At 40.0% G+C, this 22,491-nt stretch overlaps 1 protein-coding gene across 5 annotated transcripts in view; it reads left to right on the top strand.

Moving 5' to 3' along the window:
• The first annotated feature begins 12,940 nt into the window (after nt 1–12,940).
• GULP1 (GULP PTB domain containing engulfment adaptor 1) overlaps nt 12,941–22,491 on the top strand; it is a 153,482-nt gene continuing 143,931 nt past the window's right edge. For 3 of the 5 annotated variants that reach the window (XM_071562461.1, XM_071562462.1, XM_071562458.1), the window contains exon 1: nt 12,941–13,163. The gene's annotated coding sequence lies outside the window, so the exon portion shown is untranslated. Of the gene's footprint in view, nt 13,164–13,583; nt 13,654–13,941; nt 14,013–22,491 lie in introns of those variants that run through there. The other 2 variants (XM_071562460.1, XM_071562459.1) reach the window with 2 other exon arrangements.

Here is a 22,491-nt window from a genome sequence, read left to right as displayed (position 1 = left end):
ATCATTGACATTGAAGCTAACAATAAAAAAAAATGTTAATTTACATTTCATGTAGAGAAGCCAACCCTGCATTCCTTAGGCATCTGTTTAAACAAAGGCTGGTATCAGATCAAGGACAAAGTTAAAACTGGAGTAATTTGCTTTATATGAAAGAGATAAACAAATATCCCATTCTACAATGTGATTCCACCGTATGATTTCTGTCAACCTACAGCTGATTTAAGCAGCTCCTGCAAACTTAATCTGTTTCTTGTCTCTCCCAGTTGCAGTTTGTTCACTTTAGCTGTCCTAATCAGTCGTTTTTAAGACCTTGCTCTCAAATAGGCAAGTGAAAATTAAAAAGGAATCTTATATTTCCAAGGTTTTCCTTTTTACACAGAAAATATGAATCTGAATTTGTAGAGGCCACACAAATATCTGAGCATAATTAATGGTGAGACAGAAAGTATTTAAGGTTGAGGAAATGCAGTAATCTATTAAAATTGTTTGTTTGTTTGTATTTTTCAATCAGGAATTATCCTAGGATTCACATAATTTCATTTGGCCTTTTGTGCACATCCTAAATTTCAGCCAAGCAGTCTTTAATGGGCGAGTTTCACTGGGGTTTGTTTCCTTTCAGCTCTCACATTAATAGAGGGAAAATGTATCCATATGGTGTCCGTTTCAGCATTATTTATAATAACTAATCCCAAGCATGCAATACTTACAGTTAATGAGCAATATAGATTAAAGGCAGATGTTTGCTGTAACCACAAAGTTGGCATTCATCTCATAGCAACATGTTTAATCTGTGCTGTATGTTTACTTCTTGGTATGTTGATTGCCAAGTAGTTACAGTTCTCTTTCGTTGTAGTTTAGATTTGAAAAAAGGCCTCCATCTTAGATTTGTAGAATCATGGAATATCCTGAGTTGGAATGGACCCACAAGGATCACCAAAGTCCAACACTTGGCCTTGCACACGACAGTACCAAGAATCACACCATGTGCCTGAGAGCGTTGTCCAAAATGTTTCTTGAACCCTGTCAGGCTTGGTGCTCCCTGGGGATCCTGTTCCAGTGCCTGACCACTCTCTGGGGCAAGAACGTTTTCCTAATGTCCAGATTAAACCTCCCCTGAAAACTCATGCCCTTCAAACATATAGGAAATGCAAACTGATAGTGTTCATCAGTGTTTTGTGCACATATAGAGAACACAAGGAGGTCTGATATCCAGAAGCCACTTGATGCTGTGACTCAACAGAGATTTGATTCTGGACAAACCTGTGAGACTGCCGAAGTAAGCTGAAGAGTTTAACCTTGGAAACAGTTGAGCTCTTCCACTGCAACACTTCAACTCAAGCATGATGTTGAGTGTTAGTCTTCTACAGTAAATGGAGAAACAGGTGCACGTGTTTCTACTTGGAATAAACAGGTACCGAGTGACAGCTACTGATTTGTCTGGACCACTTATTGACATCTGACCATCCAGAAGATGGTTTGATGCTGTGATCTCCACCCAGAGGGTAGGTCTGTGCAGTGTTGGATACTTAAGCAAGCACACGGTGGAGGGGAACCCCAAGAAAATATGTCAGAAAACACTAAGTAAAAGTCAATATTTAGTAGTATCTAATAGCAGAATACAAAGTAAAATAAGTAAGAATAAAATTACTTGTGATCGTTTTATAAAATGAGCAGCAACTGACTAAAGTAGAAATAAACAGCACTGGTCTCCAATAAAGAATAAGCAAAACTGAGATATGAAAAGAGCAAAAGAAAAACAAGTTATATAATAGTCACTGACACAAAAGGAATTATTTGGAATTATTTTAAGTTAGTAAAAGAAGCAGAGAGATAAATGATTAGAGAACTCTAGGAGCTAATATTAAGAAAATGCACTTTTAGAGAAGCTCATTTTTTTCTGATATTTGTGAATAGGACTGCATTGTCCTAGTGGACATCCTCTATCTCCAATAAGCCAGAGAAGAGAGATTGCTGTGGAATGGCAGAAGGCTTTTCAGGGGCATTGCTCCTTTGTGGTGTTAATATTGGCCATTTACTAAAGTAAAATTACTTCTTATATTGGTATATTAGTTCTTCTTGAATATCAAAAGCAGAAAGGGTCTGAAGAGAGGTCAAAGGAAGCGAAACATAGTGCTGAATTGTCTAAGATTTTTCCACAGCTGCAACATGCCTTAGTAAAGTTGAGGGACAGACAGGATAGGAGATTGATAGCAGATGCATATTTTATTGTTTTGGTGTTTTCTTCAGTAATTTCCTTCTTAGTTTTGTAATTGAGACCATCTTTTATTGGGTGAAAAAATATGTTTACTTGTTTATTGACACAGACAGGATGGGCTACCCAGAGGCAGGTATTCAAATGAGCAGTAAATACCAGAAAACCACTCCACCCACATATGTGGGAGTGTGAAAGCATTTGTTTGTTACTCAACTCTAAGAATAAATTTCTGAGCTGAAACTGGGAAGCAACATGCAAAAAATGAATTTACGTGCTCCTTATTAACTAGCAAGAAGCAGGTGATTGGAGACATACCTTATCACTGCAGAAAGCTAATGACTGATGTGTCATCACTGAAGCCATGACCAAACTCAAACAAAGACAGTTTTTCTCCCTCCTTGTCCTTATAAAAACAGAGGCTAGAAATTCCAGCACCCAGAAAAACAAGTCCCTGTTGTCTTTGGTACAGCTATAATATACTGCTCTGTTTGGCCCATCAACATGTTGCACCACCACAGTTCTGTGAACTGTTTGCCCTTTATTCAATGGATAAGCACCCATGACTTTTTTGAGAGTAATATAATAATAACATAAACCTTTACAAATTAGAACAGTTATTACTTTCAAAGGGATGCTTAGGCTCCATTTGAGATGTGCTGAATGTTAAAGAGTCACTAGGGAAATGTAGGAGTTCTGGATGGAGTTAGGGTTCATCTTGAATGAGGTTTTTATCACAGTATTAAAATGTTACTTCATCAATAGCAATTTTTGAACCTTTTCTGAGTGTATTGCACACCATGTAGGATAAACATACATGCACTCTCCATGGCAGTTCTTCTGAAAACCCAGCTGGGCTTTTTGCCTGAACAGTTTCAGACTTGTTTTAAGCAATAGCTCTTTCAGAGGTGGTATCACATATGGCCCAAATTCTAGGAAATGCTTCCTTCTTTAACTTATTATTCTTTGTTTCAATGAAAAGCATCTGAAGATCATGGTCACGAACAGAGCTTTAAGAGCAATGCTAACTAGAAAGGGAAAGGGAAGACAGTTTTTACCCTCCAGCTGTGGCACATGGACAGCACTGACCAATAAGCTGCCTTGACCATAACTAAAGGCAGTTGTGGGACAACTGAAGACATGGGCATGTATGCTGGTTTAAAAGTGAACCAGCAGGGGAAATGAACTCACCACGAGAGAGATTATAAGTCAGACCTAAAATTTAATAATAATATTACAACAGCAACACTGACACACAAGGGAAATTGCTTTCAACTCACAAAACCCCAGCAGTATAACCCAGTGTCCTGGGGCACAAACCCAAGGGGGTTTGTTTGCCCTTGTGCTGAGACCCCTGTGGCTCCCCCAAGTCCAGAGCAAAAGGAAAAGAAAAACCTGTTGGTGCAGGTGAGGGCTGTGGTCTGGGCAAGAGTGGTGATGTCCTCCTGTCAAGGTCCTGCTGCTGCTCTGGATCCGACGAGAGGTTCCTGAGGTCTTCTTACCCACCCCTTATGTACCCTCAGGGAGGTCTCAGTCCCTCCCCCTGGGCGGGGACTCACACAATGGGTGATTAACTCTGGGAGCCAGGGGGTGTTGAGCTGTTGATGGCCCATTAGCAGCTCCGCCCCCCTCTGGCTGGGTGTGAAGTGATAATGGCTCCCTGGGCAGCTGCTGCTAATGGCCCATTGACCTTGGGGAATGAATAGAGGGGGTAGAATACACAGCTTTGATCACCCCCCCACAGGGTTAGCTGGTCCCTCCTGCTGAACTAGGACAGCATGAAAGACCACAGTTTAGTTTTGTAAGACGTAGTTGCTGTCACAGAAACATGGTGGGATGACTCGCACGACTGGAGTGCTGCTATGGCAGGCTACAAGCTCTTCAGAAAGGACAGGCAGGGTAGGAGAGGTGGAGGGGTGGCTTTCTATGTTACAGAGTCTCTTGACTGTGTTGAACTTCAGGTCAGCAGTGACAAGGTTGAGTGCCTGTAGACCAGAATCAAGGGGAAGGCCAAAAAGGTTGACATCTTCGTGGGTGTCTGTTACAGACCGCCCAAGCAGGATGATGAAAGAGATGAATTATTCTACAAGCAGCTGGCGGATGTCTCAAAATCTCCAGCCCTTGTTCTTGTGGGTGACTCTAACCTGCCAGATATCTGCTGGGAGCTTAATACTGCAGAGAAGAGGCAGTCAAGGAGGTTCCTGGAGTGTATAGAGGACAATTTCCTTCATCAACTGGTAAATGAGCCTACCACGGGTAAGGCCCCACTAGACCTACTGTTTACAAACAGAGAGGGGCTGGTGGATGATGTAGTGGTTGGAGGCCGTCTGGGGCACAGCGACTAAGAAATAACAGAATTTTCAATACTCAGAGATGCAAGGAGAGTCGTCATTAAAACCTCTACACTGGACTTCTGGAGGGCAGATTTTGGCCTATTCAAAAGACTAATTCAGAGCATACCCTGGGAAACAACCCTTAAAAACAAGGGAGTCCAGGATGGATGGACATGCTTCAAGCAGGAAATTTTGAGTGCACAGGAACAGGCTGTCCCAGTGTGCCGAAAGGCCAGCCGGAGGGGAAGACAGCTGGCTTGGTTAAATGGGGAGATTATGAAAGAAATCAGGGATAAAGAGAAAGTTTACAGACTGTGGAAAAAAGGGCTAGCTACTTATGAAGAATTTATGAAGATAGCTAGCACATGCAGAAAAATAATCAGGGAAAGAAAAGTGCAATTTGAAGTTAATTTGGCTAATTCTTTTAGGGATAACAAAAAGTCCTTCTATAAATACATTAATAACAAAAGGAGGGGCAAGGAAAACCTCCATTCTCTGTTGGACTTGGAGGGAAATATAGTTAATAAAGATGAGGAGAAGGCTGAGGTACTTAACACCTACTTTGCCTCAGTTTTTACCAGTAAGACAGGTGGCCCTCAAGACAACTGGCCTCTGGAGCTGGTAGACAGGGAGAGGGAGCTGAATAACCCTCCTGTATTCTAGGAGGCAAATTTGCTGATGATGCAAAGTTGGAAGAGAGTGTCAACCTGCTAGAAGGCAGGAGGACTCTGCAGAGCCATTTGGATAGACTTGGGAGATGAGCTGATTCCAATGGGATGAAGTTCAATAAGGCCAAGTGCTGGGTCCTGCACTTTGGCCACAACAACCCCATGCAGTGCTACAGGCTGGGCACAGAGTGGCTGGAGAGCAGCCAGGCAGAAAGGGACCTGGGGGTACTAACTGACAGGAAGCTCAACATGAGCCAACAGTGTGCCCAGGTGGCCAAGAAGGCCAATGGGATCCTGTCCTGTATCAAAAATAACATGGCCAGCAGGCCCAGGGCAGTGACCCTTCCCCTGTACTCTGCGTTGGTGAGGCCACACATTGAGTGTTGTGTTCAGTTCTGGGCCTCTCAGTTCAGGAAAGATATTGAGGTGCTGGAGTGGGTCCAGAGAAGAGCAACAAGGCTGGTGAAGGGACTGGAGCACAAGTGCTGTGGGGAGAGGCTGAGGAAGCTGGGGGTGTTAGCCTGGAGAAGAGGAAGCTTAGAGGTGACCTCATCACTGCCTATCCCTCAAGAGAAGTTATAGGCAGGTGGGTGTTAGGGTTAGGGTTTTTTTCCCAGGCAGTCAGCAATAGGCCAAGGGGCCATGGGCTCAAGCTCTGCCAGGGGAAATTTAAGTTGGATATCAGAAAAAAATTCTTTATGGAGAGAGTAATCAGGTATTGGAATGGCCTGCCCAGAGAGGTGGTGGATTCCCCATCCCTGAGACTGCACATGGCACTGAGTGCCATGATCTAGTAAATGTACTGGAGTTGGACCAAGGCTTGGACTTGATGATCTCAGAGGTCTTTTCCAACCCAATCAATTCTATGATTCTAGTTAGACTTCCAAGACAAACAATACATTAAGTTAAGAGATTTCAACACAGTATCAGTCATAGAGAGATTTTTGGGCATGTTTTGGTGTTCTCCAGATTGTACAAGCTCCTCACACCCGTTACTTAATTTTATACAATGCATTATTGTAGACAAGAGCTGAATTAAACCTGCAACACCATAGTCCATTTACAAGCTATCAACACGCTCAGCTGCTTTTCATCCTAAGGCATAAAAAAAGAAGGATTACTATGAAAGGATAAACCCAGGAATAATGATGTGAGATAACTACCAAGAAACTAGAACTCTGATTTTGAAATACCTGGCAGAGAATAACAGAAAATTCTCATGGTCTGATAACTATGGAAATGTGTGAATTTGTGTCTGGTGAAAGCACTTAAGACTTATGAAAGTGTTCATAAATCACAAATTCAGGAATAATTCAGGAATAATTCAGGAATAATTCAGGAATTAAGCTACAAATTAAGGAATAATTCTTTTATTCATTTCTCACTCCTGTAATTCAAGATGAGTACCTAAGAAGCCTAGAGGAAAACATGGAAGTTAATTCAAATATCTGAACAACTCTTTCAAGTCTCTATTTGCAGATGCTAACTCAGGGGGTTTCTTTAAATTAAATGGTGGTATTCTGTTCTCCTTGAAGGAGAACCTTGCAGGTACCTGTTTATGCTGTCTCTGAAGAAATTCTGCACCAGAATCTGGCAATCGGCAATCACAAACTGCAAAGTCATTCTTTCTCCTGTTGCTTTACCTAAAAAGATAAATTCATTATGTGTAGTTTTATGAGGATTCTTAGGTAGAACAGCCACTGGAAGCCACTAAAGACATTATTTGCTTTCTAGACAAATAAATTCCAGAACAGAGGGCATATATAAAAATATTTACAGTGTTCAACTATAGTGTTCTCTATGAAAAATAAGTAAGTAAGAAATGTGATTATTTTGCTAATATTAATAACCGGTGATGGAGACCAGTGGTTTTAAAAATTATAGTACAGCTGACTATGAAGGAAGTGAGTTCATTTCTGCAGCACACAAATAATGTTTATAATTCATTACAGTCCAGACTTTCAGCTACAGTGCACTTGTAATTGGATGTTTCTTCCCTCTTCTACACATTGCAATATATCACAAATACATTTTGTATAACATGGCTTTGTTTCTTTTCCAGTTTTAGGTTCTTTCTTTCAGTATTAATCCTGCTGCCTTCAGCTTTCATATCCTTCCTCTAACCTTCTGCCATTATTAACAAATGTCTTCTTTTGCAGCTTTTCTGTTACACATTAAAAATAATCCAAGGGGCTTTAACACTCATATTAAATGCATGCAACACTTATGTCATTTTAGGAATATATATCACAGTCATAGTGAGTTGTACCTATTGTGAATAAGTAAAACTCATCCTTAACTTCACATGCACCTACATCGAATCTTGCATAAAGTAGAATGAAATATTACATATGGAAAAGAAAGAAAGGGGGGGAAAAAAGGAAAGTCTGGGTTATGACACATGCATATAAAATACTGATTTGGTCTTAATTAAAAGGTTCAAATAATTCTTATGTATTGTGAAGCCTTCCCCAGGCTAAGGTTATTAAACTTTGAAGACTTTTGTTTCCAGTTCACCTGTTGATAGGTGCTGTAGTGTTTACGCCAAGGGCTTAGTGATTCTTCCAGATCTCAATGTCCTTCCTAACATTTCACTAATGACAAGCCCTGAAAGTGAAGGCTTTAAACAGATTTTTTTTCCTATTTTATTATTTATATATTACTTGTGTAAATATTTTATTAATGAATTACTCTCTCTGAAATCCACAGGAAAAAATCCTTGTGACTTTCATGAGAGTTGACTTCAAATTTTGCTTTGGTTTACATTTCCTTGAGTAAATTTCTGTTGCAATTTTTTTTTCAAATAATATAGACAGCTTTAAAAACTTGTGTCCATGTGTTGTGTAGATGGCAGAGTCATGGTTTCTTTCATTCTTTCCATCTTAAGCTAATGGCATGGGTAGTTTGTTAGGCTATGTTATTGTTCTAGGTTTCTGTCATGAAGTAAACAACTTAGACCATTTCAATAATTTTGTAAGTAGTTGTTTTGCCACACTTTAAATGATAACTGGCTCATAAAAAAAGCAACAAATAAGCATTTTTACTCTTGCTCTTTGCAAAGAATACTATATATTAGCCTTTGTTTTTTAATGAAAATCCTCAATTGTTTCTTCCTTTTCTCAAAAGTTTAGAATAAAATCCCCAAAGTAATATTCTTCTTGTGGCGTTGTTGATGTGAGGTTTATAATCAACTCTAGTCTGTGAATTCTGCAAGGAAAATTGTTTTTCTAGTTTGGAAATATCTTCTAAAAGTATCTAGAACACTTTTAGTGTCATATACTAGTAGAAAAAGCTTCAGGGATATAATGTCTTACACCCTTTGGGATGAAAATTCTAATAGATATGGTATAAAGGACCTTCTTTATGTACCTTCCTAGTACATGCCAATCACCAGCTGAGGTTTACAATGAGCAACAGTAAATCAGTCACCACCACCCACACCTGAGCCTTGCCAACAGCCTGTTTTTCACATCCATTTCATACTATTTTCCTCAGGCACTGAATGGACTCTTACAACTCAATAATTAAGACACCTGGATAAAATTGAGTAGTCTATGACACTTGTCAAATCAAGGTAAAGTAATAGCCCTTTCTGCACTTTAATTCTTACAACGATGGGAAAAAACAGAGTAATTACATAATGATCAGAAAAAACTACCAAATAGCCAGCAAGAATATTTTTTAAAATGGGAATATATGAGGAACACAAAATATATTGATTTTTGAGTGAATAACCAAATACATTTTGAAACATGACTGCATTCCCAGTTAATAAAGCTAGAAAAGATACCTTCTGCCATTCTCCATCTCTCCAAATCAGCTCCATATCACACCTTCTAATATAAATCTCTGTCATAAAACCTGTCCCAAAAGAGTTTTTGTTTGACAAATCAAAGTGAAAATTCAGTTAATACAATGTTATAGAGCTGCCTTCAAGAGATCAGCACCTGCTCTGATGATCTGACCAACAGTTACCCTGTTAGCTGGTTGGTTAAGTTCATAGACAACAACGCATTTCGTTGTCAGGCTCCCCAGGCCCTCCTGGCCTTTGCCATCTGTGATGCAGAAACGGATCCCAGGGCTAATGATGTCCTTCCCTTGACTGAAACACAGAGCTTTTTTGCTCTTATATTCTCTTAAGATCATTCATATCAATTTGGAGATGTGATATTTGTTTACAATGTGGCAATTTACAGTTCTCTGGCAAGGTAAGGAAAATTTTAAATGGGGATGTGCATTGGACCACTATGAAAACATTAAAAGAGAGAGAAGTTAAATATGAAATAGGGAGAAAAACTTCCCTGCCTTTGTTTCTTCCTAAGAAAGTGTTGCTCTGGTTTCTTTTGTAATGTTGTTGCAGAGTAGTGTTAGGTAGCTTTGGTCTGTGGGAGAGGTGAGGCAGTGCTCAGCAGAGTAGTGAAACTTCTCAGACTGTGTAATTGGTTCAATCCTTTAATCTTTGTTCTTTCTAGTAACTATTTTCTGGTAAATCAGTGCAAGAGATTAATATTTATTCTTTGATGCTGGCATAGCTCCAGACCTAAATGAATACTGATTCCATTGCTTTTGCTTATTCTCTGTTACCTCCACTCAGTTATTTACCATCTGTTTACATGACTGACATTTACAGCCTCATGAGAACAATAAAACCAAACCATTCATGCAGGAGGCAGGGTGCAAGCAGGAAAGCTGAAGAGGGATTTCTTACAAGGGCACAAAGTGATAGGACAGGAGGGAGGGTGTTGACTAGATATTAAGAAATTTTTTACCATGAGGTTTGTGAGATGCCAGAGAAGTTGTGGATGCCCCATCCCTGGAAGTGTTCAAGGCCAAGTTTGATGTGGCTTTGAGCAATCTAGTCTAGTGACAGGTTCCTGCCTGTGGCAATGGGGTTGGAACTACATGAACTTTAAGGTCTCTTCCAATGCAAATCATTCTATATGTTTATGAAAGCAGTTTTGTTCTCTTGAGTAGCATTTTTTCATTCCTTGTATGCCTGGTTTTTACTCAACTTCTCTGCTACATGCAAGTATGATAAGCCACAGTAATAACCTGTGTTTGTCCCCTTCAGATTCTGGGGGACCTAAACTAGAGAGGAAGTCACTGTTTTATTCTTTTTCCTCCTAGCCTTTTGTTTCTGGATCACACCAATGAACAACTAAGAGGAAGAGGTCCTAATGCTAGAGTTCATATATTTTTGTCTACTTTTCCTCTAAAATGATATTCTCATTCCATCCCTAGATTGTCAGTGCAGATGGGAAAAAAGTGCCTGTAGGGGGAGAAAAAAATCACATTTTCTTCCATTCCCTTAAAATACTATGCATCACATTTAAGTTGAAAATAGGTTTGCTCTACATCCCTTCTATTTAAGCATTGCAGTACAGATTATGTCAAAAATATATCACAGAAGAAATAGAAAGCTTCCTATGTACTGAGTATTTTTTCTTGTATTGTAAAATATCTCACTTTCTTTAGGGGAAAAAAATTGCATGCAGAAGGGATTTGAAAAATGTTCTTTCCTGAATAATATATCCTATACATGTATTTTTATTGCATTTAAAATGGTATAACTTGATTTTGGACAAAATCCACTCTGACTTCATCAAGTGTACTTGACTTCAGAAAAACCCAGTAAGTAAAAAACAACTCCTATATAATATTTTATTTTGAACCTGCTCTGAAGAAGTATCTGCTATGGTACTGGAAAATAATTAAAGTGTCCTTAATGTCTCATGCTTTCTGCATCATCTTTGAGAAGCTGACAATGTGTATTTCAATAGCCAAGGTGTTTTCTGTTTGTCTAGCATGTGCTCTGCACAAATTGTATAATCAAAATACAACCAGTACTCTTACTGAACAAGTCTGACTACTTGTTTACAACATACAACAAAGACCAGCTTTGAATGTATGTTATGGAATGCCAAATAGATAAAGATGCTTCCTGACACAAAGATGCTTCCTGACACCAAAATGAACTGCAGTTTTGCCCAAGGAAGCAGCACATGAACTGCCATGTGGCTTTAAAAATCAACTACACAAACATGAAAAGTAAGCAACTAAGGTCTAACTGTTTTGAGATTCAAACTTGTTCTAGACTGGTTTGTGTCTGTATTTCTGATAAACTACTGAAAAACAAGGTTCTTGATAGCAGTTTACTTTTTCTCAGTGATTTCATAGCATTCATAGATTATCTCTCTTCCCATCTTTTCTGTCACTTTTTTTTGGACAGTGACAAATGACTGAAGAGGTGCATGCAATGCAGTTGTCAGCTCCAAGAAGATGCTGCAGAAGGTTGTATGGGAATAGCTGTCAGCAACAACAGTTGGAAAAAAAGTATATTTATACTGACCAGTCAAAATGGGTTTTGTTCAAATTCATTAGATATTCCTTCAACTGTCTTAATATTGCAGTAAAGAGAGATTTAGTAGGGTGGGTTTTTTGTTTTTTTTTTTTGTTTATTTGTTTTCTTCTTCTCCCTTTTCCCCCTCTCCTTCCCCTCCCAAATGTTTAAAATTTAATATCTGCATGCTGAAAACAATTCCTGGCAGTGGTGTTATTTAGAATATAATGCTCGTACAATTTCCTGAAGGGTTTTGCATTTTTCTTCCTTCTCAGAATTTCATCTCTATTTATCTTTTGGAATTTACTTGGTATGATTCTACCAACTTTGCACATGATGACCCTTTCCAATTGCTTCCATAGCCTGTTAGTTTCCTAGTAAAGTTTACAAATAATTCTAACACTATGTAAAAAGTTACCATTTGTTTCCTTTAAGTGAGAGAACCAACTGATGGGAAATTTGAGAGTTGTAATAATGTCTGGAGTAGACAAACTTACTACTTATTTGTTTTGGGTTTGTGTACCGTTTTGAAGGGTTTTTTTTTAAATTTTATTTTATGTCAGTGGAAAAGACAGCCACACTAATTAAATTTTACGTAATTCATATCTATGCATGTAATTATCTAGAGCTTACTGATTTATAAAGCTGCCTTCTTTGGACTTCTAGCTTTCATGGCTGTTTTCGGACACAATTTTCCAAACCTGAACTGTAAATTTCCACCCTGAGCTGTTTTCCATGCTGCCTTTAAAACAAGAATACACCTGCTGCAGACGTAACATCTTTGCTTTGATTTCAGTGACATGTTTTGTTCTGCTCTCTAAATGGCCATTCTTGAAGTTTGTCTATTGATTAATGAAAAGTGAAAGGCATCTTTCATTTTCTGTGAAAGAAACCAGGCAGGGGAATGACAGATGAGATTTCTGCCTTTCCACAGATACTACATACCCCTTTACTGGCAGTATCATGGCAAAAGGCCACCAGAAATAAAAGAAATACGACAGACATGAATTCCTTGCCTTTCTACATGAAATATTTAGCCCCTAATTTGCACTTAGCATTACTGTCATAAAAATATATTGATCTTCGCTCTTCTCGTGTTTCTAAAGCACCTTTTGACTGGAATTGCGTGTCACAGACATTATCTCTTCAAAGTTAGAGTGATGTTATGCATCTGTACCCTACCAAAATGCTTCATTGTGGATTTAACCCAGACCTGTGAAAGCGAGTCAATCATCTTTTCCTCAAAACGCGTTTCCTTCAGGAATGTAGATCTACTAAATCGCATTCTTGACTTTCTCAAGTACTGCCTACTCTCCTTGGGGTTTTTTTCCCCTCCCTCCCTTTTCTTCGCTTCATCAGACTTCCCTCGGACGGCGGGCGGAGCGGTGGGAAGCAGTGGGAGCCCGGGAGCGGCGACGGGAGGCAGAGGGAGCCCGGGAGCGGCTACCCGGCCCGGCGGCGGCGAGCCCGGCAGGCAGGCGGGTCCCCCCCGCCCTCCGCGCTGACGTCAGGAAACTTTCTCCGCGGCTGGGGCCGGAGCGAGCGCCGGGAGCCGGCGAGGCGGCGGGACGGGCTCCATCCCATCCATCCATCCCTGCATCCCCCGGCAGGTACGCGGCGCTGCGCTTCGGGGCTGCGCGGCCCGGGGAAGGACCTGCCGCCCGTTCCCCGCGGGTGCCGAGGAGGGCTGGAGGGGAAGGCAGGGAGGGAGGGAGTGGGGTCTGAACGCCTGTTGATCCCGGCGGCAGCGCTGCCCCGGGGCTTCATTGCCCGGCCCCTGCTGTCGGCGGGGAACTTGGCAGCCGAGTGCGGCGCGAGTAGCGCGGTGTGTTCCCGGGGCCGGCGGCTCGGCTGTCCCGCAGGTCCCGGGTCACCTGCGGCGCGGCGGTGCCGGGGGGTGTCGGGGGCGGTCCCGCAGGGTCCGTGCTCCCGAACCGAGGCTGCGGGGCGGGCGCTGCCGGCAGCGGCGGGTCCCCAACTTCGCCCCCGCACGGAACGGGGTCTCGGACACGCGGCGTGCAGCGGACCGGGGCTGTTTGAATCGCAAGGAGCTACAAATAATGAGATGCCTTTCATTCTGGGCTGTTTCTTTCCCCCGTAGTAAGTACAGTAAGCCATTATCCGAGACGAGGTTTTGTTTTCCTTCTGAGGCTTCGCCGTGGCAGCCCGGCGGGGTTGGGCGGCAGCCGAGCTCGCCGCTGGGACTGAGTAGCGCTCAGTGGTTGTACAAGGGAGGATCTTCGGCTCGTAGGCAAACCCAAACCACCAAGTTAATTTTAACTCCGCGTGTGTCGGGAGGGTGGAGTGCTGGAGGAGTTTGCCGGATCGTCATGTGAATAGAGCTGAAATCTGAGCAAGGATTGCAGCCGCTGGTTTGGAATCGGGGAGGGAGATTCAGGGAGAAATTCTCGGTTTGAGAGGGTCTGAAAGTTGTATGACAGCTGGAGGAACATGGAAAAGTATGTTGCTCATTTAATTTCACCGTCCTTGTCTTTTATTGAAGGGCACAGAGAGTCAATCAAAGGCCCCTAAAGGTTAATTATATTCTTCACACAAATGAATTGCCCCCCCCCTTCCGAAGAACTGGATGTCTGGCGTCTTTTTTGAACTGAAGACACTAATTAGATTTCTAATTTAAATATCATGCAACTTTTTAACTTTTCAGTTCCTATAGTTCCATCACAGTTGCAAGTTTTTAAAAAGTCATCTTTATGGTAATAAAAAGTTACCATAACTAAAAAGGTGTCAAAAAACCCTATATAAACTGGAAAGTGATGCATACATGAAGGTGATTATGAAGGTGCTTTGACTGTGTGTAGATTCATATAAAAGGTTTTAGCAATATATGCGATCTGTGAATACTGATGAACCCCTTCTTTTAAGAACTCTTTTCTGTGATTTCCTTCCCCTGAATGTTAAACTAACTTATAACTTGACTTGCACTTTTCAGTTATTGTAGTGATAAGCAGTACTTCAGAGCAACTTAGGATATTAATCAAAGTAAGAAAAAAAATTCACCTCAGTGGAGAAAATATCTTTTTGAAGGCCAAGGTTCTATTTTTATGGCAGTTTCTAAACAAACAGTAAATTTTGCCCTGTAATTGTATGTTTACTTGATTGATTTGTCGTGTAGTAGTATGTCAGATACAATGTCAAATATTTGGAGATTATCAACATGAACTGAGAGAAAGGAGTAACAAAACAGTGGGGAAATAATTCCATGATTATAAGCCATATGCTTTTCTGGTACACATTTTTAAGTGTATGAATGCATTAGTGATTGTAGGTCCCATTAAAGGCTTATATTTATGTGAATGGCTTGAGTAAAGAGAGTGATTAAGGGTTAAAAGCCTAGGAATTATGACACAGAGTTGAATGATGCAAGGGAGCAGTTCAGTTTGTGCTTTTAACAGGCAGGAATACCAGGGAGAAGAAATAAGCAGAAACAAGTATGAATCCAGTTGCCTTAGAACTTAGGATGATGTGATCCAGCTTGCTTTGGTGTGTCTTGCAAGTGATGAGTATAGAAATTAAAGTTAATCCAACAGTAAACTATGCTACGATGTCATGTGTAAAGCATTTAAAATATCATGGGAAAATACAAACCTGCTATTGGAGGATGATGCAGTTACAAGAGTGGACAAAGAGTTGTTGTTAAACGAATTAATGGTTATTACCTCCTTAGTCTTTGGAGACAACTTTGTGATCTCTTTGGGGTTTTTTTAGACTTCAGAGATTGTGCATCTGTTGTTCTGCAACATATTCACCTGCTGTGACCTTTTAGAATTTACTTTAAAACTCATTTAAAGTAATTTGTTAGTCTCCTGCCTGTAGACAAGGTTGCATTTAGTAGTTCAATACCAGTGTGTCTGTCTGGATGTGTTTATACAATATTTGTAAACATTACTGGATGCTCTAAAAGTCATAATCAAGAGACTTGTATGAAGAACTTGAGAGGTCAAACACAATAAACTGGAATTTGTATTATGATTGTAGAATTAGTTTTTCCTTTGAGATAATCCCTCTAGAGTGTATTGCTTGAACATGTCATAAGAAAATAATTAGAGCTACCAGCTGAAATAATTAAAGAACAACTTCAGCTGGAACTGGGGGACTAACAGCTTGAAAGAGAACAGAGATAAACCACCTTATTGTTGAATTGTGGTCATACCTAATATGACTTGTGGCAGGATTCTGATTCTGTCAGCTTTTTCAAGAGAACAAGTAAAACACTGAGAGTTGAAAAGTCCACCAGGTTCATTTCACATAAATTGCAGCTCCCTTAGCTTTTTCAGTTATTATCAACAGTGGGAATGCATGGCAGAAGATGAGGCTGTTTCCAGTAAATCAGCTCTCGAGACATAAAATCATGAACTAATGACTTAATAGAGCTGTTACATAAGAATATGCAAATTGGGCACAAATAAAATATTTTCCCCATCACCTTTTTTGCCTTACTCTAATCTGATTTTTGAAGGGATAAGCTGCTTTAGAGAATCAGTCTGTATCCCAGAAAAGAACAAACAATACTACCCTTGTTAGAACACACAGCACCGCTGCATAGCTCCCTAACAATGTTCTCTTTGGTTCTCTTACCTTCAGAATGCAATTTTTCATACAGATATATCTGTTAATATCTTTGTTCCAATGGAGGTAATTTTCTTCTTAGTATGTCCTGAATGCGTGAAATCAGAACTTTGCCTTTATTCATGCAGTTAGATTCACTCCTCCACTGCCAGTCCTGTGGACTTGGCTGTTGTGGAATGGCCAACTATTACCATTGAATATGTAGTGGCAATCTGGGTTTAGACTCATGGCTTAAGGTGATAAGGGGTGGGAGGAAAAGGGTGATACGTTTTCTTAATTGTCATTTTGAGGTCCAGCAGGAATGGCAGAGTGCTCCACTAGCATTACTACTGAGTTACTGCTCACCCTTTCTGTTTTAGATGTGTAAGGGTAGACCTTGTTTGGGCTGTTCCATTTGCCCAGGGGCACTGAAAGAACTCTGCGAATGGTCAGTAGTAGCTCTTTAAGTCTTAAAATGCTTTTCTTAAGCATTTTAATGCACTTAAAAATGTGGTTTTCTTAACAAGGCTGTAGCTCCACTCCACCTAATAAGCAGACAGTCCTCTGAGATGCCTCCTTTTGTCATATGGTTTCAAAATATGTTTGTTACACTAAACTGAACATCAAGAGAATCTATGTTACTGCATAGATTTTATCCAGGATTTCATTAGAGAATTTGTCCAGCTGGAAGCTCATCATGAAATCTCAGGAAAGAACTTACACTTTTATTCCTCCTGCCCTCTGCCAGTTTTAACAGATGTTCTAATCACTGAGATAAGAGGGTGCTCTGAATTAAAATATGATAATTTTCTCAGATTGAAATGTCTTACTTTTCTGACATGTAACTACATATTAGGCAAAGAAAGAGAAAATACAAAGTTTTGTAGTTGAAGAACACAAACACTTCTGTAGAACAGACAACACTCGGGTTTCTGAAAGCCATCAAAGTACTTTCACTGGAGCAAAAAACAGAACTTGGGCTTTGTAACACCTACAGTTTCACGCAGGCTGCTTGATAATTTAGCAAAATGGACTGGAAAGCCTCTTAGATTAAGCTACTGGATTTCTTTTAACTTCTCCAAAATTCTTTTCTGTTTTAAAGGGCAGTCATTAAGAAATTCTGTTTGTTATTTTAATTCCAGAGTCTGACCTAGTCAGTTTATGAGTATATACTCACTTGGTTAGTACTGCTTTTATTTTATGTCTCGCTATGAGCTTGCATATTCTGAGCTTTGAGGTGGGTTTTCTCCATTTTCTATCTCACATGTAGTTATAAAGGTTCAGAAACATCTGTGCAGCCAAATGTTTTTCCGTGTATCTGCCAGCAATACCTGATCAACACCATTGCCTTGCATAAGCGTGCACAAGTGTAACTGGGTAAACAATTCTCCTAATAATGCACTGGTTGGAGCAGAGACTGCAGCTGGCTCAATCTTACTTTTTTTTTTTTATGGAATAAGTTGCTAGAATTCAGGTGGGTGTTTTAGTTTGTGTTTTTTGTTGTTTGAGTTTTTCAGTTTTGTTGTTGTTTGGGGTTTGTTTGTTAACTGTGACTAGAAATTAGAATCATAATCTAAGGAAAATCCTTAGAGTTTCTGGTAGTTCCTGTGCTGTAGAGATACCCTGAGCAGTGCAAGTAAAGAGCACTTTTATTTTGAAAAGTATGCGACTTCGAAGGCAAATCTTGTGGCATTCAAAAATGTCTGAGGGTTGTTTCTAGCTTGCTTTATTGCTTTAGTGGGGATGGGTATGTGGGTACTCCAGTACTTGGGAATAGATATGGATAGAGAAGACAAATCTCCGAAGTGCTTCAGTCTTCCCATATTCCCCTAAGAATGTGAAAACTCCAAAACTACATGCAAATTCGTACTTATTTTTTTTGAATAGACTTAAGTAGTTTTTTTGAGGACTGCTGAATTCTCTGGAACTATTCAAGGTGTTCACTGTGATTTTTTTTTATTCTTTCTCTGCTCTCTCCATCCCAGTTTTAATGGGGGCAATCTTGGACAAAGGCAAAATGCAGTAATACCATTGTGTGCAAAACAGAATCCTGGCTCCTACCTGCTGTGACACTTATTATTATATTCTATTTCCATTTTTGTCCTTTTAAATGCAGATCCTCGATCTTCAGTTCCTTCTAGGCAGGATTGGGCTATTAGAAACTTAAATATTGTGCTTAAACTTTCTAAGTGGTCTGGGACATTCTAACTCTGTGTAACATTTATAAGTTTTCTCAGAGTTCTCAACAGTCTACACAAAATCAAACTGTTTCCATTGGAGGAGAGGCTGCCATGGGGAATGGTGGCAGGAAGAGAGGTAGTTGCTCATTCTCAATCTGTCTTGCAACTCTTCTTGTGGGAGGAGGACCCCTGGGAGAGCTGGTTTCTTTCCAGGTGGAGACTGTGTCATCTAGGATTTGGCAAGTAGTTGTTGTGATGGTGCTGGCAATTTATAACTGCTGCTCAGTGCAATTAGTGCTTTTCCTATGCGTAAAGGCGCTCCTGATATTAATGAATATATTTTCTCTTTTGTCAGACTGAGAGCTTTATTTTTTGGGGATTTTTTTTGTGTGTGTACATCTTTTAAAGAAGGTATCTCCTGAAACAGCAGCATTTTTTCTTAATCTGTTGTGAAATCTTCTGGAACCTAGAACTGAAGTGAGGTAATGAGCCTAGATAAAGGACTGTGTTCCCAGTAAAAAAGATTATTTTTCCTGTAGTCACATCTCCAAATGTTTTTTGGAACAGTGATCATCTTTGCATGCCAGTTGCATTAGGTGTTGTTTTAAAAAGTTTTTTGTGTCCTCAAACCTATTTTTTTAACATTTGTCTGGACCATCTTTCCAAATGCCTTGCTGTGCAGATATGTGCTGTCTCTAATGCTTTCTTCCTACATGCTGTGTTGGCAGCTGTATGCATACAGAGATTATGAGTCAGGTTCCCTAGCAAAAAAAAAAAAACCCAACCATAAAATAATGAGCTTTAAAATAACATAGGCTTTGTCTTTTTTGAATATTTAGTATTATTTTCTTTCTTTAAAGCTTTTTCTTTTCACAGCTACAGATGTTTTTACACAAGGTCAAAATTTCAGGACTTGGGTCTTCAAGGAAAAGTCTCTTGTGAGACTTGCCCTAAAATGGTGACTGATGGCACCACTGTGTCTGAGCTTCTGCTATTACACACTTCAGATCTAAATGAGAAAAATAGTAGTCAGAAGGTTTCATTTTCATCTGTATTAATGTTCAGATGTAATAATGAGGCTGTTGCTTGTTCATGTGCTGAAGTCAAAGGAGGTTGAATGCTGGAGCTGAAAATACTAGGTGATAGCATATCTCTTTTGTCTGCTTCCCAGTTGATAAGGTGGCAGAACCATCCTTTCTAAAGCAGTGGACAGTTGGGATTAAAGTTAAATGGTGGTTTCATCTTGCAGGGTATGGAATGCACGAGTCATATGTGGTTTAGGTAGTTAAGGTAATGTGGGCAAAACTTGTTAAACCAAAGTAAAAAGTAACAATGAGAAGTGGGCTCTATATGGTATTAATATGATGCTGAGTTTTTACTTGGACAGAAAATAGCAGCAGGGAACTGATTGTGTAGCCAGCAGAAAGTCTGAGACTCTAACCCCCACTATTGTGCCCCTTAATCTGTTTCACATGTGTAAGCTTTAAAGCAGCGCCTACTGTGGATTGTAAACACAAAGGTCTTTAACATCTGAGATTAGGACAATCTTTTTCTCGATTCAGGCAGTCCAAAAGTTGCATTACTAATTTTCTAAGTTATATGTTGCATTAATATTCAATGTATCGTGTTGTGCAAATGGAAGAAATACTTTTCAAACAAATTGTGCAGCTGGAGCTGTTACTAATTCTCTAATCTCTCTATGCCATATAGTGGTTGCACTCAATAGTTTACTTTTGCTATGTTTTGTGCTGTGAAATGCAGCATATCAACACTGCTGAACTCCAGCATTATTGAGTATAGTGCTGTAAAGTCATAATTCCCAGATTTCACCTGACTGGATGAAATGGCTCCTGTGTAACTAGCAATGCAGTGCTTAATACATCTTCACATAATGTAAATTTGTAGTTGTTTTTTTTTGTTCTGGTTTTTTTTTTTTTATCAGTAACATTGCTTTTGTCTTTGCTTATTATTTAGTGCAGTGTGTTGTACTGATTAGCTAAAAGGGAACATACAAACAGGGCTGGGGCAATGCCGATGGCTGGGAAAGTGGCATGAAAAATAATATTTTCTTATACAGCCACTTAAAAATGTTATCATGTTAGTAGCTGTCCTAGTTCAGCAGGTGGGACCAGTTATCACTGTGTGGGGGTGATCAAAGCTGTGTATTCTACCCCCTCTATTCATTTCCCCAGAACAATGGACAATTTGCAGCAGCTGCCCAGGGAGTCATTAGCACCTTCACACCCAGCCTGAGGGGGCGTGGCTACTAATTAGCCTTCACTGGTTCAGAAATACCCCATGACTCACAGAGTTAATCACCCATTGTGTGAGTCCCCGCCCTGGGAGAGGGACTAGGTGCTCCCTGAGGGTACATAAGTGGGGGGGGAGGGGGAGCAGGGGGATAAGAAGACTTGGGGAGCCACTTGTTGGATCCAGAGGAGCACCAGAACCTCAACAGGAGGAGACCATCACTTCCAACCAACTTGCAACCACTACTCTTGACCAGACTGTGACCGTCATCTGCAGCAACAGGTTTCTCGCTTTCTTCTACTTTGGACTTGGGGGAACCATGTGTGGTTTGTACCCCAGGGGGCTGGGTCATACTGGATTTTGTGGGTTAAAAGCAATTTCTCTCTGTGCCATTGTATTTATTGTAACATCGTTATTAAATTGTAACTCTGATTTATAATCTCTCTTGTGTTGAGCAAATTTCTCCTGCTGGTTTTCCTTTAAACCAGCACAGTAGCTAAAATTCTCATTAAATTGCTTGTGGATCTCATAGTTTACTGCAGCTCTCCAATGTTTAGTCTACTTTTTACTCTTTTTAAAAGTATATCAGGTTTTTTTTTTTTTGAATACCAGAAGAAATCACCTAGAAACATTCTAACTTTTAAAAATGATTCTCCAGTCTTCCTTCCCATGCTGTGCTGTGATGGGAGCTCTGTTTCTGGATTAGTCCCCACAGGTTTGGAATCATACTTCTTAAGAAATCAGCTAGTCTGGTAGAGGGCACTTGGGGACTTCATAGCCCCAGCTTCAGTTTTCTCAAAGACTATTGCTTCTGCAGTGACAGACAGCAGAATGTGCAAGCTGTGTTTTAACCTGGCCAACTGACTTGCAATCTCATATTTGTCACAAGCACTCTGTCATTAACAGCAAATGTGATAACTTCGAAAAGGATATGAGCTATTTATTGTTTTCTCTTTCAAAATTAAATAGTTTTCCCAGAGTTCTCAGTTTCAATCCCCATGTTTTACAGCCAAGGATGTTGAATGTAGCTATTCAACTGCTAGACTGTTTTTTATATTAGTAATTTTCTCCATTATGAATAGTAATTACTGAATCCAAATCATTAGCTGGCATTTCAGCCATGCAGAATGATGTGCTTGCATTGGTAATATCCACAGCTATTAGTACAGCTACGTTGGCTGTACTGAGAGTGACTCTTTTTGACTGGGATGGCATGAGGCAGCTGATGGCTACAGACATGGCAAATCAGCCAGCACAAAAACCTCATAGAACAAACACAGCCTTCACAGGTATTGTGGTGATCAGTTGCAAAGCTGAAGTGCAGTTGACAGCACTGTTGATTATTTCTCTTAGAAACATGCTGGTGTTTGCTTTGCCTTTGCACTGATTAGCAACGTGAAAATGATTTCACTGCACAAGTGGCATTGCTGCTGCAAGGGAGGATATCTGTGCCACAGTAGGCAAGGGTAGTGTGCCATACTTTTAAGGAACAACTTTAATGCCCAGTGTTGTGTTTTGTGTGTGTTTACTTTGCAGTCATGCCCAAAAGTTGAAATGTTGGTCATTATCTGCAGCAGTTGATGTAAAACTGTCACACTGTTTGGATTTTCTTTTCTGCCTTTAGGTTTTCTGAGGGGGAGAAAAAGGAGTGGGTGTGACTTCTTAGCAATAACATCATGTCATGGTACTATGATTCATGTAGCTATGCATTTAAAATAGATAATTTAGAAATAAGACTATTCTATGTGAGCATTTAATATTAGATGGCAAACAAAACATGTGCACACCTAATACATACACTATGACTTTCTCCCAGTATAACCGATAGCCTCAATCTTACCTCTCTTCAAAATGCAGAATTTGCACCCTGAATTCTAAACCCAGGCTCAGATACACAAAAGACTGACATGTTTTAGTGAACAATTTGCAGAGACTTACATAA

This window comes from Pithys albifrons, chromosome 8, assembly GCF_047495875.1.
Source record: "Pithys albifrons albifrons isolate INPA30051 chromosome 8, PitAlb_v1, whole genome shotgun sequence".
Taxonomy (NCBI): Eukaryota; Metazoa; Chordata; class Aves; order Passeriformes; family Thamnophilidae; genus Pithys; species Pithys albifrons.
Note: the sequence above shows the minus strand (reverse complement) of the source record. Positions and strands in the feature narration are given on the sequence as shown.